This window comes from Hypanus sabinus, chromosome 4 (genome assembly GCF_030144855.1).
Source record: "Hypanus sabinus isolate sHypSab1 chromosome 4, sHypSab1.hap1, whole genome shotgun sequence".
In the NCBI taxonomy this organism is placed as follows: Eukaryota; Metazoa; Chordata; class Chondrichthyes; order Myliobatiformes; family Dasyatidae; genus Hypanus; species Hypanus sabinus.
This window is the reverse complement of record NC_082709.1, coordinates 186503806-186525063: the sequence shown is the minus strand read 5'-3', so window position 1 is coordinate 186525063 and position 21258 is coordinate 186503806. Positions and strand designations below refer to the sequence as shown.

At 46.0% G+C, this 21258-nt stretch overlaps 1 protein-coding gene across 5 annotated transcripts in view; it reads left to right on the top strand.

Moving 5' to 3' along the window:
• The window catches only part of robo2 (roundabout, axon guidance receptor, homolog 2 (Drosophila)), a 596210-nt gene that overhangs the window by 37534 nt on the left and 537418 nt on the right, over positions 1-21258 (top strand). The gene's annotated exons all lie outside the window — the stretch shown is intronic.

Here is a 21258-nt window from a genome sequence, read left to right as displayed (position 1 = left end):
CACACGTGCGTACATCGAAACATGCAGTGAAATGCATCATTCGCATTAACCATTAACACATGTGCTGGGGCAGCCCACAAGCGTCGCCATAAACTCCAGTGCCAGCTTATCATGCCCACAAATGTTCAGTAGAACAACACAGAACACAAACGCAAGACGCTGGAAATCCAGACCGACACACGTGAAGTGCTGGAGGAACTCAGCAGGCCAGGCAGCATCGAAGGAAGGGGAATAAAGAGACAATGTTTTTGGGCGCCAATACCAAGCAATAACAAATAGCTAAAACATCCCCGTTCCTCCCTCCCACCCACGCACACACTCGGAGAGTCCTCGACAGGCCTCCGGTCTCCAGGCATGAGCTGCAGACCGTGAAGCCACCCAGTTTAAGCATAATTGAGGGGAAGCGTGAAAAATGGTGCTCTTGCTGAAATGGTGGAAAACAAAGAGAAAGGAACTCACTTTTGGTTGTTTTGTACACTGCTCAGGAGGCTTTGTATTTCACTACGCTGAAGGACTAAGCACTCTCCTTGCTCAATAGAATCAGAAAGGCAGCAGCATGGTGAAGCTGATACTACTGGAGAAGCAGGGCATAGAGGAAAGGGTTAACAAGACAATTAAGAGGCCACAGTGTTGAATAGTCCAGGGAGAATATCGTATGGATCTCCATGAGGAATTTCAATTGAAATCCAATCAATTTGGGCGCGCGAGGTCAGATCGCTGATAGTGTCGGAGAGCGTGGATCAGACAAACCCAGTGCAGTTATGCCGAGCAGGCAGTTTGAGCTCCGTTCCCGAGGCAGTGAACCTCACAATTGAATTTATTCGCCAAAGCCAAATGCTGCGGATGGTGGAAAACCAAAATAAAGGCAACCGTGTAAGAGCTGCTGCAGGAATTCAGAGGACTGAGCAGCGTTTGTGTGTGTGAGTGTGTGTGTGTGAGTGTGTGTGTGGGGGGGGGGGGAGGGGTGTTGGGAAGGTGGGGAAGGAATTGTTGGTGCGTTGGTTGTAAGCACTTCTTTTGGTCCTAAAATATTAACCGCTCCTTCCCTTCACAAAGATACAGCACAGACACAGGCCCTTTGGCCCATCTAGTCCATGCCAAACTGTTATTCTTCCTTGTCCCATCAATCTGCACCTGGACTGTACCCCGTCCCATCATGTACCTCTCCAAACTTCTCTGAAATGTTGAAATCGACCTCACATCCACCACTTGCTCTGGCATCTCGTTTCACACTCTCACAATCCTCTCAGTGATGAAGTTCCCCCTTAAGTTTTTCTTTTAAACATTTCCCCTTTCATCTTTAATCCAGGACTTCTGGTTGTAATCCCACACAACCTCAGTGGAAAAAGTCTGCCTGCATTTACCTTATCTGTACCCCTCATAATTTTGTATACCTCAATCAAACTCTTCAATGTTCCAGGGAATAAAGCTGAACCTGTTGAACCTTTTCAGCTCCTCAAGTCCCAGTAATATCTTGGGTGTTTTTTTCTGTACTCTTTCAATCTTATTGATATCTTTCCTGTAGGTAGGGGACAGAACCGCTCACAATATTTCAAATTTGCCCTCATCAACATCTGAAGCAACTTCAACATAACATCTTAGTGCCTGTACTCAATACTCTGATTTATGAAGGCCAATTGACAAAAGTTTTCTTTAAGACCCTATCTACGTTTGATGCCCTTTTCAAGGAACTAGTGCTCGGGATTCCTTGAGCCTGTTATTCTACTCGGCGACCTACCATGCACTGTGTATGTCCTACCCTAGTCTGTCCTTACAAGATTCACCACTTGTACCTCCTGCGGTTTCACGTATGGTAACTCCATGAAAGCAGTCACTGCTGGTAAAGCCCTGCAAACCAGACAGAAAAAGGATAACAAGCAGGTGGTTGTAGCTCAGATATGAAACCGGTCCAAATCATTAGACCATTAGACATAGGAGTAGAATTAGGCCATTCAGTCCACCAAGTATCCTCGACTACAAACTGAATTGTCTCTCTCCAGGGTATGAATGTGATGCAAACGCTTTCTCGATCATGTTGGCTGGATTTGGAGTCCCAAGGTTTTAGATGGGAGAGGAACTGGAAGAGCTGTACAGTGGCGAGAAGAAGTGGTCATCTAAGGCATTCAGCTGATTACAGGAGAAAGATTAAACATTGCTAATGTGGCCTATCTCTGTCACCGATACAGTGAACATCAACACAATTCTGTTGTTGGGCCATCCAGTGAATCATATCGATCACTTCACATAACAGTTCTGCATTTCAGTTTTCTTAGTGTTTCTTGAGTATTGTATGTTACCATTGAGTCTGTCACTGTATAACACCGGGGTACGGTACCGGTGGGGACGGGTCTGTCACTGTATAACACCGGGGTACGGTACCGGTGGGGATGGGTCTGACACTGTATAACACCGGGGTATGGTACTGGTGGGGACGGGTCTGTCACTGTATAACACCGGGGTACGGTACTGGTGGGGACGGGTCTGTCACTGTATAACACCGGGGTACGGTACCGGTGGGGACAGATCTGTCACTGTGTAACACTGGGGTACGTTACTGGTGGGGACGGGTCTGACACTGTATAACACCGGGGTACGGTACTGGTGGGGATGGGTCTGTCACTGTATAACACCGGGGTACGGTACCGGTGGGGACGGGTCTGTCACTGTATAACACCGGGGTACGGTACCGGTGGGGATGGGTCTGTCACTGTATAACACCGGGGTACGGTACCGGTGGGGACGGGTCTGTCGCTGTATAACACCGGGGTACGGTACCGGTGGGGACGGGTCTGTCGCTGTATAACACCGGGGTACGGTACCGGTTGGGACGGGTCTGTCAGTGTATAACACCGGGGTACGGTACCGGTGGGGACGGGTCTGTCACTGTATAACACCGGGGTACGGTACCGGTGGGGACGGGTCTGTCACTGTGTAACACCGGGGTACGGTACCGGTGGGGACGGGTCTGTCACTGTGTAACACTGGGGTACGGTACCGGTGGGGACGGGTCTGTCACACCGGGGTACGGTACCGGTGGGGACGGGTCTGTCACTGTGTAACACCGGGGTACGGTACCGGTGGGGACGGGTCTGTCAGTGTATAACACCGGGGTACGGTACCGGTGGGGACGGGTCTGTCAGTGTATAACACCGGGGTACGGTACCGGTGGGGACGGGTCTGTCACTGTATAACACCGGGGTACGGTACCAGTGGGGACGGGTCTGTCACTGTATAACACTGGGGTACGGTACCGGTGGGGACGGGTCTGTCAGTGTATAACACCGGGGTACGGTACCGGTGGGGACGGGTCTGTCACTGTATAACACCGGGGTACGGTACCGGTGGGGACGGGTCTGTCAGTGTATAACACCGGGGTACGGTACCGGTGGGGACGGGTCTGTCACTGTGTAACACCGGGGTACGGTACCGGTGGGGACGGGTCTGTCACTGTGTAACACCGGGGTACGGTACCGGTGGGGACGGGTCTGTCACACCGGGGTACGGTACCGGTGGGGACGGGTCTGTCACTGTGTAACACCGGGGTACGGTACCGGTGGGGACGGGTCTGTCACTGTGTAACACCGGGGTACGGTACCGGTGGGGACGGGTCTGTCACACCGGGGTACGGTACCGGTGGGGATGGGTCTGTCACTGTGTAACACCGGGGTACGGTACTGGTGGGGACGGGTCTGTCATTGTATAACACCAGGGTACGGTACCGGTGGGGACGGGTCTGTCAGTGTATAACACCGGGGTATGGTACTGGTGGGGATGGGTCTGTTGCTGTATAACACCGGGGTACGGTACCGGTGGGGACGGGTCTGTCACTGTGTAACACCGGGGTACGGTACTGGTGGGGACGGGTCTGTCACTGTGTAACACCGGGGTACGGTACCGGTGGGGACGGGTCTGTCAGTGTAGGCCAACAATGGGTAAAAAATGAAACACTGAAACAAAGTATCTGAACAGACTGGGCATTGTGCAGACGAGGAATGGGTATGAAAATTAGTTTGCAAGCCAGCAGCATCTGTGGAGTTTGTTCATGGAGACACTGCTGCTCTCTTCTGTGACTCAGGTCTGTACAAGGTTGGATTTTGGTCATGGAGAGCTTTGGACATTGGTCATGGAAGAGATTAGAGGCTGGTCATGGAAACATGGCTGCTCTATTCCTGTGACTCTGGCTATGAGATGTTGGAGGCTAGTCATGGAAGAGGTTGTAGCTTGGTTGTGGAGGGTTCTGGATATTGGTCATGGAGTGCTCCGGATGTTGGTAATAGAGGGTTCTGGATTTTGATAATAGAGGGCTCTGGGTGTTTATAATGGAGGGTTCTGGATGTTGGTCATGGAGGGCTCTGGATGTTGGTCATGGAGGGCTCTGGAGGTTGGTCATGGAGGGTTCTGGATGTTGATCATGGAGGGCTCTGGAGGTTGGTCATGGAGGGCTCTGGATGTTGGTCATGGAGGGTTCTGGATGTTGATAATGGAGGGCTTTGGAGGTTGGTCATGGAGGGCTCTGGATGTTGGTCATGGAGGGCTCTGGAGGTTGGTCATGGAGGGCTCTGGATGTTGGTCATGGAGGGCTCTGGAGGTTGGTCATGGAGGGTTCTGGATGTTGGTCATGGAGGGCTCTGGATGTTGGTCATGGAGGGCTCTGGAGGTTGGTCATGGAGGGCTCTGGATGTTGGTCATGGAGGGCTCTGGATGTTGGTCATGGAGGGCTCTGGAGGTTGGTCATGGAAGGTTCTGGATGTTGGTCATGGAGGGCTCTGGATGTTGGTCATGGAGGGCTCTGGAGGTTGGTCATGGAGGGCTCTGGAGGTTGGTCATGGAGGGCTCTGGATGTTGATAGTGGAGGGCTCTGGGAGTTTATAATGGAGGGTTCTAGGTATTGATAATGGAGGGTTTTGGATGTTGGTAATGGAGGGTTCTGGAGGTTGGTATTGGAGGGTTCTGGATGTTGATAATGGAGGGTTCTGGATGTTTGTAATGGAGGGTTCTGGGTATTTATATTGGAGGGTTCTGGATGTTTGGTAATAGAGGATTCTGGATGTTGATAATGGAGGGCTCTGGATGTTGATAATGGAGGGTTCTGGATGTTTGTAATGGAGGGTTCTGGGTATTTATAATGGAGGGTTCTGGATGTTTGGTAATAGAGGATTCTGGATGTTGATAATGGAGGGCTCTGGATGTTGGTAATGGAGGGTTCTGGGTGTTTGTAATGGAGGGTTCTGGGTGTTTGTAATGGAGGGTTCTGGAGGTTGATAATGGAGGGCTCTGGAGGTTGGTAGTGGAGGGCTCTGGATGTTGGTAATAGAGGGTTCTGGAGGTCGATAATGGAGGGCTCTGGAGGTTGGTAGTGGAGGGCTCTGGATGTTGGTAATAGAGGGTTCTGGAGGTTGATAATGGAGGGCTCTGGATGTTGGTAATGGAGGGTTCTGGGTGTTTATAATGGAGGGTTCTGGATGTTGATAATGGAGGGCTCTGGAGGTTGGTAGTGGAGGGCTCTGGATGTTGGTAATAGAGGGTTCTGGAGGTTGATAATGGAGGGCTCTGGAGGTTGGTAGTGGAGGGCTGTGGATGTTGGTCATGGAGGGCTCTGGTTGTTGGTAATAGAGGGTTCTGGAGGTTGATAATGGAGGGCTCTGGATGTTGGTAATGGAGGTTCCGGAGGTTGTTAGTGGAGGGCTGTGGATATTGGTCATGGAATGGAATTTCCATTCACAGGAATGGAAATACTCTATTCCTGTGACTCTGGAATAAGGTTGTTTGAGGTGCAGTTGGAGGTACTTAGTACGCAAGACACTTCTAAAGCTGTGATGTATAATTATATCAGTGGGATGTTGCTTGCTGTGTGGAGACACAACATTTAAAAATAGAAGCTGTACAGTCACAGAGAATTCCCAAATGGAGAAGTCTGTGTTTGTGTCTCTGTAGTATTGCCAAACACGACAAATCTGAAAGCATTTCAAAAGCCTTATTGGAAGAGAATACAATTTCTAAACCCCTAATACATGCCCGAGAGCATCTCTCTGTGTGTATAACCTTTATCTTAAATGCTCTGTGTGATTGCACATTTAATTGAACAACCTCGGCAGTGAAGATTGTGCTGTCAAACCTTATCTGAAGCAGTTCCATTAACATGTTGTTCAGCGTTGGTTCTTACTTACAATTGTAAGTTTCCATGCAGAACACATTCGTCCGAAACTCAGACTAGAAATAGATAGAATGTGCAGTGCTGCAAATTTCCATGGCTCTGACTGTCCCCGAGGGCTTCCGCGCTACTGATCAGCAATGCTGAGATGTTAGAACAAGGTGATAGTCTCTTCCAGGACATGAGAGATCTGTGACTATCTGTCACTCTTTTCTCCACTTCACTAAGTTGTTCTCCTTAACAAAAACTTGCCAATCTCCTGTCTCGATTGATCCGCAAAATGGAGACATAAGAGATGGCAGATGCTGGAATCATTCAAAGTTCAAAGTAAGTTTATTATCAAATTACATGCACTCAGTGGCCACTCTGTTCGGTACCTCTATCTAACTAAATGCCCCTGACTGTATGTTCACAAACTTCAATATGTCGTGCATTCAGAGATGCCCTTCTGCACACCACTGTTGTAACACATGGTGCTTTGAATTACTGTTGCCTTCCTCTCAGCTTGAACCCGTCCTTCAGTTGATATTTCCATTCTGGGCAGTGGTATTTCCATACCAGGCTGAGATGCAACCGTAGAACTATCTTCAGTCAGTAGATCCAATGAACAGTGTCAATGCAAAGCTCTGTCTGTCCATCTCCCTCCACAGATGCTGCCTGACTCATTGAGTTCCTCCAACAGCTTGTTTTTGGGCAATTGACTGTACATAGAACTTAGAACATTACAGAACAATGCAGATCCTTCAGCCCACAATGTTGTAACGATCCTTTAACCCACGAGGGGCATAGTTTTAAGATGCTTGGGAATGGGTACCAAGGAGATGTCAGGGGTAAGTTTTTCACACAGAGAGTGGTGTGTGCGTGGAATGCACTGCCGGTGGTGGTGGTGGAAGCGGATACGATAGGGCCTTTTAGGTAGGTACATGGAACTTTGAAAAATAGAGGACTATGTGCTAGGGAAATTCTAGGCAGTCTCTAGAGTCGGTTACATGGTTGACACAACATTGTGGGCTGAAGGGCCTGTAATGTGCTGTAAATTTCTATGATCTATGTACTCTATGATCAAGCCAATCCTTCCGTCCCACAGAACCCTCCATTTTTCTATCATTCATGTGCCTGCTTAAGAGTCTTTTAAATGCCCTGAATGTATCTGCCCCTACCGTCACCACTGGCAGGATGTTCCACACACCCACCACTCTGTGTGTAAAAATTTTACCTCTGAGTAAGTCTGTTCACCAGGATGTTGCTGAGATTGTTAGCTTTCAGAAGACTGGGCAAGTTTAGGGTGTTTTCTCAGGAGCGCCAGAGGCTGAAGGAAAACCTGATAGAAGTAGGTAAAATTTTGAGAACATGGGCAGGGCAAACAGACAGAAATTTCATATACTGGAGTGTACATGTTTTTGTGCAAAGGGAAAAGTTTAAAGGAGATCTATCAGGCAAGTTTTTATCTATGCACAGGGAGAGTGATGGGTGTTTAGAATGGGCTGCGGTGGTGGTGGTGGCTGCAGATGTAATCGTGATGTTGAAGAGGAACATAGCACGCCAGTACCAGCGGCCCAGGTTCAATCCCCCCAGTTTGTATGTTCTTCCCAGGTACTCTGGTTTCCTCCCACAGTCCAAAGTTTGGTAGGTTAATTGGTCATTGCAAGTTGTCTCATTATTACGGTAGCTTAAATCGGGGGATTGCTGGGTGGCGTGGCTCGTAGGGCCGTATCTCAATAAATAAGATAGAATAAAATAGAACATAGAACATTACAGCACAGTACAAGCCCTTCGGCTCACAATGTTGTGATAACCTTTTCTCCTACTTTTAAGATCAATCTCACCCTTCCTTCCTACTTAAAATTCTATTTTTCTGTCATCTAAATGTCCCTGTGTTGGCGCGTGGCCAAGTGTTCAAGGCGTTGGTCTAGTGATCTAGTGAAGCCTCAGCTAAGGCCACTTAACCACACATTGCTCTGCGACGACACCGGTGCCAAGTTGTATCGGCCCTTGTCCTTCACTTGGACAACGTCGGTGGTGTGGAGAGGGGAGGCTTGCAGCTTGGGCAAATGCCAGTCTCCCATACAACCCTGCCCAGGCCTGCACCCTGGAAACTTTCCAAGGCGCAAATCCATGGTCTCTCGAGACTATAAATGTCCCTAATGTATCTGTCTACCATCGCCTCCAACTTTCCACTCTATGATTGCCACAGTTGAGATGGTCTAGATAGAGAGACAATGTTCCTATCAGTGGAAAGATCATGATGCAAAATGAGCAGGTCATTCCACGCACCCACCATTTTCTGTGTAAACAAGTACATCTGACATCCCCCTGGCCGCCTCACTACTGGAAGGATGTGGAAGCCATTGAAAGGGTGCAGAGGAGATTTATAAGGATGTTGCCTGAATTGGGGAGAATGCCTTATGAGAATAGGTTGAGTGAACTTGGCCTTTTCTCCTTGGAGTGACAGAGAATGAGAGGTGACCTGATAGAGGTGTTTAAGATGATGAGAGGCATTGATCATGTGGATAGTCAGAGGCTTTTCCCCAGGGCTGAAATGGTTGCCACAAGAGGACACAGGTTTAAGGTGCTGGGGAGTAGGTACAGAGGAGATGTTAGATGTTATGGAGAGTGGTGACTGCATGGAATGAGCATGTTGGATAACAGCCAGTAGTGACACCCCGAGAGCGGGTCCCATTCCCACAAAGTCAACGTGTAACTCCAGGTCACGGTCTTCAAAAGAACTCTGAAAGAGAAAAATAGAGATATTAAAGATGGAAATAGAGCTGTTTCCAAAGATGCAAGCAAAGGAGTCACCATTTAGTGCCATCTTGACTAAGCTCCGCCCTCCATTTCCACATCCTTCCTACATTGAGAAAACCTGAACTGAACATAATACTCCAAGTGTGGTCTAATCAGAGTTTTACAGAGCTGCAACGTTACCTCATGGTTCTCAAACTCAATCCCCCAACTGGGTAAGGCCAACCCTCCATACACCTTCTTAACCATCCTATCAACATGCTTGGCAGCTTTGAAGGATCTGATTGATGTGGACCCCAAAATCCCTTTATTCTGTCAATGATCCTGCCATTCACCCCATACTCTGCCTTTCACATTTGACATTCCAAAATGTATCTCTTCACAATTTTCTGGATTGAACTTCTCAGTTTAGCTCTCAGTGTCCCACTGTAATCTAGACTTCGACCTTCTGTACTATCCACACACTACCTACACTTCACGTCATCTGAAAACTAACTAACTCAGCCCTCTACTTCTTCATCAAAGACATTTATAATAATCACAAAATTCATAGGGAGCCACAGCAAATCCCTGTGGTGGACCACTGGTCACTGGCCTCCAGTCATCTGCTACCACACCCTGCCTTCTGTGAGCAAGCCAATTCTGAATCCAAACTGCCCTGTAACTGTGCTCTTTATGGAAGAGATTGCCAGTGATCAGTAGATTTTCAGGAATGCAACCCTTAGGGTAGTAAGGAATATGGATTAATGTAAGAAAATGGGGCAAAAGACTGGCCATAGTTCACTAAATGTCATTGCAAATACAAAAGGCCAAATGGCCTTCTCCTGCTCCTTACTTCATCCCTCACCTAACTGGTCTCACCTAGTACCTCTAGCTTGTCATCCCGCCCCTCTCCCCACCTTCTTATTCTGGCTTCTTCCCTCTTCCTTTCCAGTCCTGAGCGAGTATCTTGGTACAAACCATTGAGAGCTTATTCCTCTCCGTAGATGCTGCCTGACCTTCTGAGTTCCTTCAGCATTTTGTGTGTGTTGCTCTGGATTTCCAGCATCTGCAGCATCTCTTGTGTGGCCTTTCCCTGCTTGTTTTTGTGCTATTGCAGACAAAGCTCTGTGTGTGCCAGAGTCTCTGCGGCAGGCTTTAAGCTCTGCCTTTTCCTTCTTTCGAAGGATGTGGACTTCGCAGGCTAAGCTAATGTTTATTGCTTATCCCAGTTGCCCTTGAAAGGTTATGGTGAGCTGCCTTCTTGAATAGCTGCAGCCCTAGAGGTGTGGGTACACCAACAGAGCTGTTATGGAGGAACTTTGATGCAGGCGATGATAAACGATCAGCAATATACACTCAGTGGCCACTTCATTAGGTACCTTCTGTATCCAGTAAAATGGCCACGGTGTGTACATTCGTAGTCATCTGCTGCTGGAGCCCGTCCACTTCAAGGTTCAAAATGTTGCGCTTTCAGAGATGCTCTTCTGCACACCACTATTGTAACACATTTGAGTTACTGTCATCTTCCTGTCAGCTTGAACCAGTCTGGCCATTCTCCTCTGACCTCTCTCATTAACAAGGCATTTTCACCCACAGAACTGTCGTGTACTGGATGTTTTTTTTTCCCACAACATTCTCTTCAAACTCTAGAGCAGAGGTTCCCAACCTGGGGTACGTGGACCCTCCGGTTAATGGTAAGGTTCAGAACCCCTGATCTAGAGACTGCTGTGTGTGAAAATCCCCAGGAGATCAGCAGTTTCTGAGATACTCAAACCATCCTGTCTGGCACCAACAATCATTCCACCATCAAAGTCTCTTAATTCACACTTCTCCTCCATTCTGATGTCCAGTCTGAACCTCTCGACTATGTCTGCGTGCTTTTATGCACTGAGTTGCTGTCACACGACTGGCTGATTCGATATTTGTGGGTGTACAGGTGTACCTAATAAAGTGGCTACTGAGCATATGGAACAAGCTACCAGAGGAGGTGGGCCAGGTACGATATTGAACCGACAGCGACTCAGTCTGGCAAGATATGACGGAGTCCACTTGCTGAGGGATGGAACGTCACATCTCCAGCTTGCTGCTGACACAGAGGTGGTCCACACTCTGAGCCATGTAGGTGGAAGCAGTAACTACAGAGAGATTACAGTGTAAGCATATGGTCAATAGGAATTAGAGACAAAAGCAGCCAGAACTGAGCATTTCTGTAAAATGCTGATAACTGGAAGCAAAGAAAGTTGTCAGAGACTTGGGGTACAAAGATTGCTGAACCTCATACAGTTTGGCAGCTCCATCCGACTGGAGTGTCGCGATTAGCGCAACACTTCACAGCACCCAGCTGTAAAGTTGGCATTCAACTCCCACCACTGTCTGTACGGAGTTTGTACATTCTCCCGTGACCACGTGGTTTCCTCCCACATTCTGTAATCTTCAGGCCATGCCACTCAGGGACATGTGCTTGTATAATTGTGTGACTGTATGTGCTATTGTAACTGTTGTAACCATATGCTGTGTATAACTATGAAGTCATAGAGAACTACAGCACAGGCCCTTCAGCCCATCTAGTCCATGCTGAACTATTATTCTGCCTAGTCCCACTGACCTGCAACTAGACCATAGCCCTCCATGTAAATAACACATTTGTGACTGTTTCTACTGTGTTTTGCACCTTGGCCCCGGAAAACTAATGTTTCATTTAGCTGTATGCACATGTACAGTTGAACGACAATTAAACCTGAACGTGAAAAAGCATTCTGCATCCTGGTGATGAAAACGAATCCTCTTTGCTACTGCATCTTTCTCAATCAAATAGCAGCTATTCCTGTTCTGCTTCACTTGAATGATAAATCTGTTTTTTCCATGTTGGTGGGGATAACAGGCAGCATATGCTGGCCACTTAATGAACAAACAATCTGTTGACAAGCCTAATGCACGGGAAGAGAACACTTACTGTAGTCTCTCGTGCCTGTTCTTTGAAGGAGCACTTCAGTCAGTCCAGTCCTCTCTTCAGTTCTGACAACCTTGCAATTTCCCCTTTAAATTGAATTGAAGTAGTTAAGTAAATCTGGAATGAAAGTGTTGTTTTGTTAATGTTGACCATGGAGCTGTCGTGCTGCAGATGCAACACTACTGTAGACCATAAAACATAGGCGTAGAATCAGGCCATTTTGCCCATCGAGTGTGTTCTGCCATTCCATCATGGCTAATTTATTATCCCTCTCTACCCCTTTCCCCTGCCTTCTCCCCGTGATCTTTAACACCCTTACTAATCCAGAAGCTATCAATCTCTGCTTCAAATCATTTGTCCTCCACAGCCGTCTGTAGCAATGAATTCCATTAGTTCACGCTCTGGCTTTACCCTGCATGTGACTCCAGACTCAATAAGGTGGTTGACTTTTAACAAAAGTCAGCAGGTTATGTTGCAACTTCATAAACTCTGGTTCAGCTGCATCTGGAGGATTGTGTACAGTTCTGGAGCCCCACTATAGGAAGGATGTTGAGGCTTTAGAGAGGGTGCAGAAGAGGTTTACCAGGATACTGCCTGGTTTAGAGGGCATGTGCTATTATGAGAGGCTGGACAAACATGGGCTGTTTTCTCTGGAGTGCCAGAGGCTGAGGGGAGATTTGATAGAGGTTTACAAGATTATGAGAGGCATAGGTGAGTAGACAGGGAGTATCTGGTTTTGTAGAGTAGAAATGTCTAATACTAGAGGGCATGCATTGCAGGCAAGAGGGGTAGGTTTAAGGAGGATGTGAGGGTAAGTTTTTAACTCAGAGAATGGTGGATGCCTGTGATGGTGGTACAGGCAAATCCATTAGAAGCTTTTAAGAGACGTTTGCACAGGCACATTGATGTGAGGAAGATGGAGGGATATGGACGTGGTGGATGTAGGAGTGATTGGGTGTTTTTGATTTGCTTTTTAGCTTGTTCGGCACAACATTGTGGGCTGAATGGCCTGTTCCTGTGCCGTACTGTTCTAAATCCCCTCTGTCCAGAGGCTGGTGGGGTTAGGAGATAGATGTGTCACAGTCAATGGTAAATTGGTACATTAGTTTGTTATTGTCACATGTACTGAGGTACAGTGAAAATGTTGTTTTGCATACTATTCATACAGATTGCAAAGATACACCAGTTAGTATGTTAATTGGACAGTGCTGGCTAGCTTAGCTGGAAGGGCCTGTCACCGTGCTGTATCTCAATAACTAAATAGACAGATAGACTGATTGATTGATTGATAAATAAATCTCATTTCCTTACAACAGCGGATTGTGATAGAACAGGAGTGGTGAATCTGTGGAATTTGTTGCCACAGCCAACAGGACACCAGGTCACTGAGTGTATGTAAGGTAGAGGTTGGTAGATTCTTGATAGGTCAGGGCATGAAGGGTTAAGGGGAGAAGGCAGGAGAATGGGAATGCAAAGGAAGTGGATCAGCCATGATCAAATGGTGGGCTGACTTGCCTAATTCTGCTCCAATGTCTTTTGGTCTTAAAACAATAACAGAAAGCAGAATGAAGTGTTACAGCTGCCAAGAAAGTGTCGTGCATGTAGACAATAAAGTGCAAAGCTATAACAATGTAACTTGTGAGGTCAAAGAGTTGATGTATCTAGAAAGGATTCATCTACATTCCGTCCGCCAGAACAATTGGGATATTCCAGTGGCCAGTCATTTTAATTCCACTTCCCATTCCCAGTCCAATATGTCCATCCATGGCCTCCTCCACTGCTGTGATAAGGCCAAACTTAGATTGGAGGAAGAACACTTTATACTCCGTTTGGGTAGCCTCCAAACTGATGGCATGAGCATCAATTCCTCAAACTTCTGGTAATGCCTCCCTCCCCTTATCATTTTCCATCCCCTTTTCCCTCTTTCATGTTATCTCCATACCCGCCTGTCACCTCCTTCTGGTGAATGGGGTGGGAGGGGGCTTTGATTATTCTGTCTGCTTCACTGAGGCAGCGAGAAGTGCAGACAGAGTCGAATGAGGAGAGGCCGGTTTCTGTGATACGCTGAGCCATGTCCACAACTCTCTACAGTTTATTGTGGTCTGGGCAGAGCAGTTGTCATACCAAACCTTGATGCACCCTGACAGAATGCTGCCTATGGTGTATTGATAATAATTGGCTTCACATTCTATGAACAATTATATACAACGCATTAGTGAGGTTATTCGAAGTGTCTGAAGATCAAAGCAGAAGGTGGTTGGACCACCAGGACCTCGGCTCTGACGTTCTGGGCAATGATGCATGACTCCATGTACTCTGTCTGTCCTTACCATGGCCTTGGTAAAGCAGCCAACATGTCCTCTAGTTCAGGCAGCGTCCTGGTGAACTTCATCTGCATCCTTTGCAAAGCTTTTACATCCTTCCATTCATGGGGTGAATAGAATGCAGTTACTCCCGATGTGGCCTAACTAAAGTTTTATAAAACTACAACATAACTTCCAAACTGTTGAACTCAATGTCTCAACTTAGACAAATCAAGTACGCCATATATCTTCTTTACCGTCGGATCAACTTTTGTAGCTTCTCTAATGAGCTGTTTACGTGGACCCACAAGATCTTTCTATACTTAATACAGTTAAGGGTCCATAAATCCATAAGACATGGGAGCAGAATTAGGCCATTCGGCCCATTGAGTCTGTTCTGCCATTCCATCAAGGCTGGTTTATTATCCCTCCTAATCCCATTTTCCTGCCTTTACCTTGTAATCTTTGATGCCCTGACTAATCAAGAAACTATCAGTCTCTGCTTTAAATATGACCTGGCTTCCACAGCTGTCTGTGGCATTGAATTCCATAAATTCTGCAAACTGCTCACCTCTGTTCTGAGGGGACATTTTGCTATTCTGAGGCCGTGCCCTCTGGTCCTCGACTCACCCACTACAGGAAAAATTCTCACCACATCCACTTCATCTAGGCCTTCCAATATTCAATAGGTTTCACTCATCCCTTAACATTTTCTGTTGAGGTGCCTCACCTCACACTAGGCTTGGTTAGAAGCAGCCAGAGCAATCTCCTCCACCATTTCATTCGTTCATGGTGATATAAAACTTTCACAGGACTGTATGTTATTCTAATGAATATGGAACAGGCAGAGTGCCCTTGCCAATCACAGATTTATTCCAGATTCTTTCTAAGAGGCTGCTATTGAAGCACGGTTGGCCGACAACCCATTGCTTCCATGACATCTGCTCATGTTCACTTTTGCAGAGAAAATGCTTTCCAGATGGGGTCTCATGAGGTAAATGATTAAAAGATGGTAGTTTGCGATACAAATTGGATTAAAATAAAATTAGTTTAATATAAGTAGAATACAGTTACAATAATCCCCACAAAGCATATTTCATCATAAACCTACTGAAAGATTAGTAACAAGAATTATTAGTTTTACTTGTCACATGCTTAGCGAAACGTCCAGTGAAACCGCATCGTTCTGTGTCTATTCAAATCAGTGACGACTGGCCGGGGGACATTCACACTTCCTGTCCCAACGCTGCATGCCCACAGTTTACTAACCCAAAGCAGTGCACCTTTTGGAATGTGGGAGGAACGGAGCAATGGAGGACACCCAGGCGGTCATGAGGAGAGAATGTACTAATGTCCTTACAGGCAGCAGTGGGATTTGAATTGTGATCTTACAGCCAGCCGGCTGCTGTAAGATGTTATGATAAAAGTTATGCTACCCTGCCACCCCTATTGTAAGGATTATATCGCTTTACGGAGTGTTTATAGGTGCACTATGACCATAAGGTGCAGGAGCAAAATTAGGCCATTCAGCCCATTGAGTCTGCTCTGCTGTTCCTTCATTTATTATCCCTCTCAACCCCATTCTGCTGCCTTCTCCCCATAACCTTTGACACCTTGACTAATCAAGAATCTATAAACTTCTGCATTAAATATGCCCAATAACTTGGCTTCCACAGATTTACCACCCACTGGCTAAAGACAATTCTATTCTAAACGATGTCCTTCTATTCTGAGGCGGTGTCCTCTGGACTTAGCCTCCCCCACTAAAGGAAACACTCTGTCCACATCCACTCTATCCTGGCCTTTCAATATTCGATAGCTTTCAATGAGATCCCCCCTCATTCCTCTAAACTCCAGAAACATCAAACGCTCCTCACAGATTTCATTCGCCTCCTCTGGACCCTCTCCAATGCCAGCACATCCTTTCTTAGATAAAGGGCCCAAAACTACACGCAGAACTCCAAAGTGTTCAGCGAAGGTATGCCAGGGTTCTGAGTCCAGGCACTGAGGGTATGAGGGAGTCCATGGAGGAAGGAATGTGGGAGGGTGCTGAGATTGTGGGGTTGGGGGGAGGGATAGGTGATAGTGGAGTTGACAAAGCATTCAACACCAGCATTAGAATCAAATAAAGGAGTCAATTTTTATTGTTTATTTATTTATTATTATTGTTTCTTTTTTCATGGTATTTGCACAGCTTGGTGTCTTTTTCACATTGGTTGTTTGTCTGACCTGTTGAGTGCAGTTTTTCATTAATTCTACTGAGTATGCCCACAAGAAAATGAGTCTCCGGATTGTATATGGTGCCACTTATGTACTTTGATAATGAATTTAGTTTGAACTTTGAGTAAGTTGCATGTACCTATCAGCACTGAGCTCTGCCCCAGTTTAGCCTGTCTCTTTGCCATTGTGAGTGAATTCATAGAACCTCATTTCACAGTAAGCACCACTGACTGTTGTGGGATTATATTCTGTAAAGAAACCAAACCACAACAAAATTCAAACACAAGAAATTCTGCAGAGCTGGAAGTCTTGAGTTACCATGGGGCGCCACAGTAGTGTTGTGGTAAGCACAATGCCATTACAGCTTGGATGTTCCTCCGCTGTCTGTAAGGAGTTTGCATGTTCTCCCCATGACCGCGTGCTTTCCTACGGGTGCTCCGGAGTCCTCTCACAGTTCAAGGTGTATCAGTTAGTGGGCTAATTGGTCATTGCTGGGCAGGGTGGCTTGCTGGGCTGGAATTGTCTGCTCTGCGCTGCATCTCTGAATAATAAAAAAATGAAGTGTAGAAGACAAAATTTAGCAGTGTGCCAGGATTCTCAAGGAAATTATTTTCTGCTGATTTTGAGAAAGCTCTCGTCTGTGCTGATTCTGAACTGAGACCAAAAAACTAAAGCAGCTGGTGTACTGATTAGCATATCGTCTATACAAAGCATGTTTAGACATTCAAAAAGTAAGCAGACTTGAGATATGATTTAATTATTAATTATTCCATTAAATTTCTGATATTTATTCAATATAATAAGGACATGTTTTAAATTTACAGCCTAGGTGGCAAAAGATTGGGTACAGAATTTATTTATTTATTTGTCTAAATATCTCAGAACCCTCACCCGCATTGACTGAAGTTCTCATCTACGCTGGCCCCAATTTCTTGTTCAACCCATATCCCTCTCAAACCACCCCTCCATGTACCTGTCCAAGTGTTTTCTGAGTGATATTATTGTACCTGCCTGCCCCACTTCCTCTGGCAACTCGTTCCATGTACTCACCACCCTCTGGGTGAAAACGTTGTCCCTCAGGTCCCTTTTAAATCTTGCGCCTCACACCCTAAACCTATGCCCCTACTTCTGCACTCCTCTATCTTGAGGAAAAGGCTTTTTACCTTACAGATTATTTAAACCTCATAATTTTAAGAGATTACTTAAGGTTGTTATAGCCGGGGTTGGTAGTGGGGATAAGTTCCCACTACATATTAAACGTTCCCAATGGTGTGTGTCTCAAATAGACTCTGACAACCAAGTCCAGCTCCTGGCCTTCACGTGTGGCCTAGCTACTAAGTCCAACGGAGCTGTTTCTACTGACAGGAGAAGGGGCGAAGGTGGGTCCTGGCACCTTAAAACCAGTCGCTTTGGACAGATGGAGCTCATCAGCCACATTTGCAGCTCATCTAGGAGAAGGAAAACTGGTCTCATTTCACCACTGCCTTGTGGCTAAACCCACTCATGGGGAAGGCTTTGGGAGTAAACCCTGAGGGAAAAATCCCAAGCTGGAGTCCCTAAGGCAGTCTTATGTTCAATTCAACACTGACTGGCAACTCCTGCAGCGCAGCTTGTGCCAATCTGTACCGGTCTCTGCTATTCCTTCCGATTCATCAGCCATGTGGGCTACGTGGACATCAGCTTGCTCTCTGTATCGTACTGCCTTGGCTTGCATATCACATAGGTAGCTGGGACGCAACGTCAATGGTCAACCCCAACCAATAGAGGGCCTCAATTTTAATCATTTCCACAAGGCCACTTTTCACTCTTCTACATTCTCAGGAAAAAGAAACCAGCCAGGCCTCACTTTCATTATAACTCAGACCCTGTAGTTCTGTACTCATTCTAGTTTAACAATATTCAGTCATTTATTAATCACATGTACACTAGTGTTGGGGCTGCTTCTTTTCACATTATATGTCAACAATTTGGATGGTGGGCAACACTCACAAAATGCTGGAGGAACTCAGCAGGCCAGGCAGCATCTAGGAAAAGAGAATTGTCATCGTTTTGAGCCGAGACCCTGCAGCAGGTTTCAGCCCAAAACTTCGACTGTACTCTTTTCCATAGATGCTGCCTGACCTGCTGAGTTCCTCCAGCATTTTGTGAGTGTTACTCGGATCTCTAGCATTGGCAGATTTTCTCTTGTTTGCGATTTGGATGGCAGAATTGATGGATTTGTGGCCAAATTTGTAGATGATGTGAAGATAGGTGGAGGGACAGGTGGTGCTGATGAAGTAGGGAGTCTGCAAAAGGGCCTAGATTGGGAGAATGGGCAAAGAAGTGGCAGATGGAATGTAGTGTAGGGAAGTGTATGGTCATGCACTTTGATAGAAGGAATAAAGACATACACTTAATAAACAGAGAGAAAATTCAACATTCTTTTGTGCAAAGGGATCTGAGAGTCCTTGTGCAGTGTTCCCTACAGGTTGAGTTGGTGGTAAGGATGCAAATGCATTCATTTCAAGAGGACTGTATTATAAGAGCGCTGATGTAATGCTGTGGCTATATAAAGTATTGGTCAGACTGCACTTGGAATATTGTGAGCAGTTCTGCGCCCCTTATCACAAATGCGTCTGCATTGGAGAGAATCCATTCACGAGAATGATGCTCAGAGTGAAATGGTTAGTGTATGAGGACTGTTTAATGGCACTGGGTACTCACTGCAGTTTATCAAATATTGAAAGGCCTAGATAGAATGGACATGGAGAGGATGCATGAGTCTCGGACCAGAGGGCACAGTCTTAGAATAGAGGAACCTATTTAGAACAGAGATGTGGAGAAATTTCAGAGGGTGGTGAATCTGTGGAATTCACTGCTACGAATGGCTGTGAAGGTCAAGTCATTGGGTATATTTTCCCATCGGGTATTTAGGTTTTTGATTAGTCAGGGTGTCAAAGGTTATGGGGAGAAAGCAGGAGAAAGGGGTTGGGAGAGAAAATAAATCAGCCATGATGGAATGGTGGAACAGACATGGGCCAAATGGTTTAATTCTACTCCTTTGTGTCATGGTCTTATGGTTTAAGTGTGAGAAGATGCTGTTACTGGAAATCTGCAGTGAGGTTAGAAAATGCTGGAGGGAATCAGGCAGCAACTATGGAGAGTGAAACAGGAAAGGATTGCTTCAAATGCCAAGTGATTTCAGATACTTATAGCAGTTCATTTAAGCTTGTGAACTGCGGTGTCATGATAACATAGCAGTTAGTGGAATGATATTACAGTGCCAGTGATTTGGGTTCAAGTCCTGCTGCTGTCTATGTTCACCCTGTGACCACGTGGATTTCCTCTGGCTCATCTGGTTTTCTCCCATATTCTAAAGGCGTACGAGTTAGTAATGGTTAGTAAATTCTGGGCGTGCTGTGTTGCCGCCGGAATCTGGTCGACACTTTTGGGTTGCTTCCATCCTTGGACTCTGCTGGCTGTTGACACAAACAACGCATTTTACTGAATACTTTGATGTTTTGATATACTGTACATCTGACATGTGAAAGCTGATCTTAAACCTTAAGGCTCAAAACTGAAAGTTTTGAACTTCACCTATGAACGTAAAGTTTGCTGAGCCTGTGAATAGGGAGGTTGGTGCCGGTTATGACATGAAGAATCTTGAAGTCATACAGCACGAAACAGGCCCTTCAGCCTATCCTAACCATGCTGACTTGTTGGAATTTTGATGAACAGTAATAAGAGATGCAACACGGTTTAATATAAGTTATCACTCAGGTGCAATGAACTTAATGAATTCACGTTTTAAGGACAAGATCCTTAACAGTGTTGTTGAGCAGAGAGATCCTGGGGTGCAAGTTTATAGCTCCCTGAAAGTGGCAATGCAAGTAGGTAGGGTGGTTAAGAAGGTGTGTGGCATGCTTGGCTTTTTCAGTCCATAAGACCTTTAAACACAGGAGCAACATTAGGCTATTCGGTCCATTAAATCTGTTCGACTATTTTGTCATGGCTGATCCATTTCCCTCTCAGCTCCATTCTTCCACCCCCTCCCCAAATCTTCCCTGGTCTGACTAATCATGAATCTATCACCCTCCATCTTAAATCACCCAGTCACCTGAATTCCACAGATTCACACCCACTGGCTAAAGAAATTTCTCCTCATTTCTGTTCTATGTGGATGTCCCTCCATTCTGAGTCTATGCCCTCTGGTTCTAGACTCCCTTGATACAGGAAACATCCTCTCCACATCTGCTATATCGAGGCTTTTCAATATTCGATGGGTTTCAATGAGATCCCCCCTCATTCTTCTAAATTGCAGTGAGTAAAGGCCCAGAACCTTCAATCACTCCTTGTATGATAATGCTTTTATTCCCAGAATCACTTGTAAGCTTCCTCTGAACCCCTTCTAATGTCAGCATATCTGTTCTAAAACAAGAGGCCCAAAACTTCTCACAATCCTTCGAGTAAGGCCTCACCTGTGCCTTATAAAGCCTCAGCATTACATCCTTGCTTTTATATTCTAGTCCTCTTGAAGTGAATGCTTACATTGCATTTGCCCTCCTCACCACTGATTCAACCAGCAAATTAACCGTTAGGGAATTCTGCATGAGGACGCTCAAATAATTTTGCACCTCAGATTTTTGAATGTTCTCCCTGTTTAGAAAATAGTCTATGCTTTTATTCCTTCTACCAAAATGCATGCCTTCCACTTCCCAACACTATATTCCATCTGCAACCTCTTTACCCGTTCTCCTAATCTGTCTAAGTCCTTCTGCAGCCTTCCTGCTTCCTCAACACTGCCTGCCCCTCTGCCTATCTTCACATTGTCCACAAAGTTGGCTGCAAGCCCATCAATTTTATCATTCAAACCACTGATATTAGTCAAGGCAATGAATTCTAAAGTCAGGAGGTTATGTTGCAGCTTTGTG